The sequence below is a fragment of the Octodon degus genome, unplaced genomic scaffold (assembly GCF_000260255.1).
Source record: "Octodon degus isolate 3935 unplaced genomic scaffold, OctDeg1.0 scaffold00055, whole genome shotgun sequence".
NCBI classification, from domain to species: Eukaryota; Metazoa; Chordata; class Mammalia; order Rodentia; family Octodontidae; genus Octodon; species Octodon degus.
The window spans coordinates 12,474,207-12,482,481 of NW_004524631.1; the positions used below are offsets into that span (position 1 = coordinate 12,474,207).

General features: G+C 36.2%; 1 protein-coding gene across 2 annotated transcripts in view; it reads right to left on the bottom strand.

Moving 5' to 3' along the window:
• The window catches only part of Syn1 (synapsin I), a 60,064-nt gene that overhangs the window by 36,196 nt on the left and 15,593 nt on the right, over positions 1–8,275 (bottom strand). The window lies entirely within an intron of this gene.

The window sequence follows — 8,275 nt, forward strand, 5'->3', positions numbered from 1 at the left end:
TATATATATATATTGTTACAGGGTCTCACTATGCAGCTCAGACTCATAGTGATCCTCCTGTTTTCAACCTTCCCAGTGCTAGGATTACATGCATGTCCCACTGCACCTGGACTCTGTAGCCGATTCAGCCTGCCCTGGGGGTGCAGCATGTGGTGCTGGGGGGGATCAAACCATGAACTGTGGTCCCTGTGCTTGCCTAAGCTTGCCTAAATGAGCGCTTTAGTCCACTGAGCTATCTCGCTGGCCCCTAATCTGTATGCTAATGCAGAAAACAAATAGCAATTTATGTAGAAGGATTGGCTTCTGCACAGCAAAGGAAACAATCAACAAAATGAAATGGTATTGAGGACCACAAATTCACAATGGCTAATTTTGCATACTTCCCAAGGGGATAAATGGAGGTTTGGGATTATTGGTATTACCCTTTTGAGATTTCTCATCAACTTTTTACGGATGAGCCAACCTCTCTTACCCACTAAGACTAAACTAAAACCACTAGGAGTTTTAAAAAATCACTCTAGGGAAACATCTTTCTTAGCATGAGAACATCTCCATCCTCTTGAGTCATCCCAGGATTATCCCTTGCCCATTGAATCATCCATGGACCCTGAGTCTTCTGCTAATCCCTCCTATCATTGTAGGCCACACAATAAATAGTGGCTGGCTTGGAGTGTTTTGGTCTCTCCCCATCCCAAGGCATTGATCTCCCAGCTCCTCTTTGTGCATTACTAAATTTATCTCTTTTTAAAATTTCATCTTATTGCCATACCCCTCATAAAGGCATTTGGAGATATTGATCAGGTCCCTGATAAGATGGCAGCCTATAGAACTGGAAAAAATATTTGCATCTGAGAAGAGATTAACATCCAAAATTAATAAGATCTCATATAACTCAATAGCACAAAAATAATAGTCCAATTAAAAACTGAGCAAACCTATCTTTTACTTCCCCCCAAGCTTACTCTGCAGAGCCAGTTTCTCCTTTACTCTGCTTTTACTTTTTCAAATAAACTTTGCCACGGCTTTTTGCTTGTATTGGTCAATATTTTTTCAAGATAAGAACCTAGAATCTAACTCCAGAAGAAGTGAACAATTCTCTCTCTTAAAAAAAGGCAAACAGTTACATGTGATGGTGCATGTGAGATAGGAGGATCACAGATTTAAGGCCACCTAGGCCACTTGGTTGTATTCTAGGCCAGCCTAAACTACACAGTGAGATCCTGTCTCAAAAAACCAATAAAACTGGCAAAGAATCTGAACCAATATTTTTCCAAAGAAAACATAAAAATGGCCAACAGGTATATGGAAACATTCTTAATATTGTTAATCATCAGGGAACTGATTTTTTTGGGTTTTTTTGTTTTGTATTTTAGTGAAGGGTCTACAGGGTGTTCAGAGTCTCACTACTAGATTGGACTCATAGTGATCCACCTGTTTATAGCTCCCAAGTGCTGGGATTATAGGTGAGTGCCACCACGACCAGTCTCAATTGCTGTCTCAGTGTGCCCTGGGGTGGGGCCAGCACGCAGGCCTGGGGATTGAACCCTCAGCCCCTGCACCTGCTTGCAGGTGCTTTAATCTGCTGAGCTATTTGACCAGCCCTCATCAGGGAGCTGTTAACCAAAACCATTGTGAGGAGCTGCCAAGATAGCTCAGCAGACTAAAGCACCTGCTTAGGCAAGCACTGGGACCACAGTTTGATTCCTGGCACCACATGTCATGCCAGCCACGCCCCCAACGGGGGCTGAGCCAGCCAGAGTCCGGGCATAGTGGTGCCTGCCTGTAATCCCAGTGCTGGGGAGGCTGAAAGCAGGAGGATCACCACTAGTCCGAGCTGCATGAGACCCTGTCACAAGCAAATACATAAAAAATTATGAGATAGTACCTTGCACATCTTAGGATGCCTTCTAACAAAAAATTAATACAACAACAAATGATGGTAAGGATTTAGAGAAAAGGGTTTGTACTCTTGTGGAGATGTAGATTGGTGCAACCATTATGAAAAACAGCATATGAGTTTAATCTCCAGCTCCACCAAAAAAAAAAGAAAGAAAGTATAGAAATCCCTAAAGAAATTAAAAATAGAGCTACTGTATTACCCAGAAATCTTCCTTTCGGATTTTTACTCAAAAGAAATTAAATAAATCATAAAGATATCTCATTCCTGTATTAACTGCAGTATTATTCACAACAGCCAAGATATGGAAACAACATAAGTGCCCATCAACAGATCAATGTATAAAGAAAATATATCTATGCAATGGAATATCATTCAAACTCAAAAAAGAAAGAGATCCTGCCATTAGCATAAGACAAATGAACCTGGAAGACATTAAACTGAGTAAGCCAGACGCAAAAAGAAAAATATTACATGATGTCACTTATATGTGAGATCTAAAAAAATGGGAATATACAAAAAGAATAAAAGATTGGTTACCAGGAATGGATGTAGGAAGAAGAAATGAGGAGAGGTAGGTCAGAGGATATAAAGTAGTAGATATATAAGATGAACAAGTTTAAAGCTCTAACATATGATGAAGAATAGAGTTACTAAAATTGTATTTAGAATTTGTTTGCTAAATGAGCATGCATTAACTTCTCTTGCTATAAAAAAGGGTGATTACCTGAGTTAGGATATAATAATTGGCTTCACTGCTGAGATCATTTTACTATCTATATGTATCATATGTCATCATGCATCATACCTAAATATACACAATGAAATTTATGTTTAAAACAAGTGTGAAAGCTAATCTCAATGGAATGAAATTAGAATCAATAACAGAAGGCAATTTGGAAAACTCACAAATATGATGAAAGCAAACACCAGTCTTTTTTTAGGGGGAACAGAGTCTCTTTATGTAGCTCAGTTCAAGTTGGCTTTGAAGTTACTATGTAGCTCAGCAGTGATTCATGTTCCTGCTGCCTCAGCCTGGAGAGTCCTGGAATTATAGGTGTGTGCCACCACGCCTGGCACAAAGCCAGAATCTTAAGTAACCAATGGGTCAAACAAACCACAAGGGAGATTAGAAAATAAGTTGAGAACAATGAAAATGAAAACATAACACCAAAAACTTGATGGATGCAAATAAAGTGGTGTTTAGAGAGAAATTCATAGTTATAAAATATCTATACAGACATTTTTGGTCTTAAATGGTTCAATTTACAATTTTTCCACTTTATAATAGCAGAAAAGTGGCATACATTCAGCAGAAACTGCACTGAAATTTTAAAATTTTATCTTTTCCTGGGCTAGCAATGTGTGGTTCTATATGATTTCTTGCAATGCTGGGCAGCAACAGTGACTAATAGCTCCCTTTAGCTTTGCAATCATGAGGGTAAACAACTTTTTTTTTTATTTCTTGGTTTCTTTTTTTTTTTTGATGATGCTAGGGATTAAGCATTGGGGATCACATGTGCTAGGTAAAATAACTGACACTCTACCGTGTACTGTATTTTACAATTTTGGTATACTGTGTTTTATGGGTTTGCATCCCTTCAAATCACTTTACTATGTCTATATGTGAGGTATTCAACACTTTGTTATAAAAATAGGTTTTGTGTTAGATGATTTTGCCTAACAGTAAGCTAATGTAAGTGTTCTGAGTATGTTTAATGGAGGTTAGGTTAACCCATGGTGTTTAGTAGATTAGGTGTATTAAATGTATTTTAACTTTTGATATTTTCAACCTACAATGGTTTTACTGGTACCTAACTCTATCTGTACTGGAGGGGAGGAGTATCTGCTCGTAAAAAAGAAGAGAAAATCAAATCAATAACCTAATCTTTTGTGGGAATGGGAACAAAGGAGTGGGGAAGGCAGAGGAAAGAAAGCACAAGAAAAAGGAAGAATAAAAGGAAAAATGGAAGGCCGGCCAAATAGCTCAGCGGATTACAACACCTGAAAGCAGGCGCAGGGGACAGCCCCACCCCACCCCCGGGGTGTGCTGAGAGGGCAGTTGAGACTGGGTGTGGTGGCGCGCGCCTGCAATCCCAGCTCTTGGGAGGCTGTAAACAGGGGGATCTCTACGTGTCTGATCTAGTAATGAGACCCTGAACACCCTGTAGACCCTTCCCTAAAAATATATTTTAAAAAAAGGAAAAATGGAAGTAAAGCTTTTGTGAATAATGAGGTGAAGAGGGGCTGAGGGAGGGGAGGGGAAGAGAAAAAAGAAGAAGCAGGATATACTATGTACAGGTACAAATTCCCTATGATGAATATTATCACTACATATATTGAAAAGATACCAATAAAACAAAAAGTTTTTAAAAACCCTAATCTTCCATTTTAAGAAATTAGAAAAAGAAAAGCAAACTAAATTGAGATCAAGCAGAAGGTAATACATAATGAAGAATAGAGTCAAAGTACATAAGTAGAGAATAAAAGGCAAGAGAAATCAATGAAACAAAAAAATTGGTTATTTGGAAATATTTACAAAATTAACAAACTTGTAGGCTAAGGGAAAAAAGAAAATTCTAATTACTAATACAAGAATAAAAGGAGATCTTGATACTGATCTTTTAAAGAGAGGATTATAACAGAGTACTATGAGCAATTATATGTCAACAAATTAGAAAACCTAAATGAATTGGATAAAGTTCTAGAAAAACACAAACTACCAAAATTAACTCAAGAAGAAATAGAAAATCTGAAAAGACCTATGATAAATGAAGAGGTTGTTAAAACTTGCTACAAAGAAATGCCCAGTACCATATATCTTCACTGAATTCTATCAAATGTTTAAAAAGAAATAACAGTCTTCCCAAACTAGAAGAGAAGGAAATAGTGACTAATTTGTTTTATGATAGTAGCATTACCCCAATTCTAAAACCAGACAAAAAGATCATTAGAAAAGAAAATTACAAGGCTAGGGAAATAGCTTGGAAGTCTAAGTGCCTGCCTGGCAAGCCCAGGTTTCATCCCTTGTATTGCATGCCATGCCAGCCCCGGAACCCCAGGCGTGCTGTGCTGGCCACCAAAAACCCAGCATAGTGGCGCATGCCTGTAATCCCAGCACTGGGGAGGCTGAGACAGGAGGATCACTATGAGTCCAACCTGCACAGCAAGGTCTTGTATAAATAAATAAATAAATAATAAGAAAAGAAAATTACAGACCAATATCTCATGAATACAGGTACTTAATCCTCAACAGAATACTAATTGAATCCCACAGCATATAAAAAGGATTTATGAAATGACCAAGTGATATTTACCTCAAGAATGCAAATATTTAGACCCAAACACATCATAAAGTTACGAACCTATCAACTTATATGAAAATCAATTAATGTCCTATACTATGTTCATAGAATAAACGACAAAAACCACATTATCATGTTAATAAACACAACATTTGACAAAATCTAATATCCTTTCATGATAAAAACAATCAACTAGGAAGTGAAAATGAATTTTGTCAACACTTAGGTAGCAGTTATTATATGTCAGGTGCACTGTTCCAATCATTTTACAATTTATTAAGTAATTTAATTCTCACACCAACTCTATGAGACAGGAATAGTGTTACCTAAATTTTAAAGATGGATAAATTGAAGCACAAGGTATTTAAGTAACTTTTCCTATAATATGTAGCTACTATATCATGGAGTTAGGATTTCCACGTAGAAATTGTGGCTCCCTGGGTTTGGGGACACATCTGTAATCCTGGCACTCAGGAGCACATGGCAGGAGGATTGTTGTGCGCTTGAGCCCAGGCTGGGCTACACAGTGAATTCAAGGCCAGCCTGTACTACATAGCAAGACCCTGTCTCACAAAAAAAAAAAAAAAAAAAAAGAAAAGAAAAGAAAAGAAAAAGAAAGAAATTGTGGGTAGAGTCTATGTTCTTTTTTTTTTGTACTTGGAATAAAACTCGTGATCTCTCGCACTTGCCAGGAATACACTGTGCCGCTGAGTTACATCCCCAGTCTGAGTCTATCTTAATCACATTCTGTTATATTTAATTGCAATTTGAATGATAAATTTAGCAATGATTATTTATATAATTGAACATAGTCTGCAATATTGCAAATTAGTTTTTTAGAAAAATTTACAAAATTAGTTATAAACTTTAGTGGCATTAGTAGCAATGAGTTAATTTCTACTTGTAAATAAAATTTTATTGACAACTATATTCATAATTTATATAAGTGAGCACAACTTTAGTATCAAGAATTATTTATAGGGGCCAGCCAGATGGCTCAGCAGACTAAAGAGTTTGCTTAGACAGAGCACAGTGGCCAGGTTCAATCCTCAGCATACCATGCTGGCCCCGCCCCTGCGGCTCGCTGAGAGAGAGATTGAGACTGGGCATGGTGGCTCTTGCCTATAATCCCAGCGTTTGGGAGGCTGAAAACAAGAGAATCTCCAGGAGTCCAATCTATGTTATGAGACCCTGTAGACTCTGTACTAAATATATAAAAAAAGTTTTTAAAAAGTCAAGAATTATTTATAATAGAAATTGGAATATTAACCATATTATTATTAGGACCTACAATTTGTATTAGAAATCTTAATTTGTAACATTGGCAAAATTTGTACTGTAACAATATTTTGCATTTTATATTAATTCTTTGATTTCTCTTGGTAATTATAACTCATTTAACAACATAACTACTAATAATTTATATTTATACTTTTTTTTTGCGGTACCAGGGAGTGAACTCAGGTCTCTGTGCTTGCCAGGCAAGTACTTATTCTACTAAGCTATCTCCCGGGCCCCTTATACATTTAATTTGTAGCATTAATAATACATTATAGGGGCTGGTGAGATGGCTCAGTGGTCTAAAGAACCTACTTAGAACAAGCTTAGCAAAGCACGAGGACCACAGGTCAATCCCCCAGCACCACATGCCAGCCAGCCCCGCCCCCTGGTGGGCTGAGCTGGCCCCCCCCCAAAAAAATAAATAATTTTTTTTAAAAAAATGTTTGTTATAAAAAATAATAATACATTATAATATTCATCATGCTAACAGGATATCATGTCTACATTTTGTCCTCTGAATAACTACTATAAAGACAACAATATGCAATGTATTAATTATTGTAACTATCCTACTAACCTGTTTTGAAACTGTTTCATTGCTATTTTATCTTTTTTCTCATTAAAATGAATAAAAAATTTAAAAAATATATTCATCATGCTTGACATTAGTAATAATTCAATTTCTATAATACACTACAAGACAGGTAATTATAACTTATAATGTAATTTTAATATTAATTTCAATAACTGTAATATTTCATATTAATGATTTAATTTCTATTACCAATTTTAATTTAATTCATAACACTTTCACTTATACTTTATATCAGTAACAGTAATTGATAGAATTCATGTTACTTTGTAATATTAGTGATTATATTTTCTGATAAAAGTAATCAATGATTTAATTTCCATTTATAAACAGTCTAATTTATAGCATTGTTACTGATCACTTTTATTGGCAATATTAATTTGATTTTTTTTTGTTTCTGGTAGCTGAGCATGGTGGCATAGTTAGCAGACACTATCATAAAAAATGTCAAGCATGTGTTTTTGAGAAAGGGCCTCACTATGTATCCCAGACTGGCCTTAAACTCACAGTGATACTCTTGCCTCAGCCTGGGATTACATGTGTGTTCCACCATGCCAAACCCTAAAATTTCTATCAGGAGGACTATTTGATAATGTTAGTAAGAATGATTTGATTTCTGTAATAATTAGATTTATCACATGACTTCTGTTAATTTACATGAGAAAACCATTTTCAATACAGTACTGGTAGGAATAGGTAATATTCCAGGATTTGATAAGTATTGGAAAAGATGATGTAATTCACACTCATAGTCATTAGTAAATTCATGGTAAAGCTTAAGAATACCCAACACAAAAATCCAAAATCGGAAATGCTCCAGAAACTTTTCTTTTTTCTTCTTGGTTTTCTTGAGACAGGATCTTACAATGTAGCCCAGGCTGGCCTTAAACTCACTATGCAGCTCAGCCTGCCTTCTAACTTGCAGTGATCCTCCTGCTGCCTCCATCTCCCAAGTGCTGGGTTACAGGCATGCGCCACCATGCTTGGCTACCAGAAACTTTTTGAGCTTTGATATGATGCTACAAATATAACATTCCAAGTATGATATTCAAAGACCCAATCCAGACTTGACCTCTTGTCACAGTCAAAAAATATTGTATAACATTACCTTTGGGCCATATGTATAAGATAGATATGAAACAAATTTCATGTTTAGACGGAGGTCCCATACTCAAGATATCTTATTATGCATATTCAAAT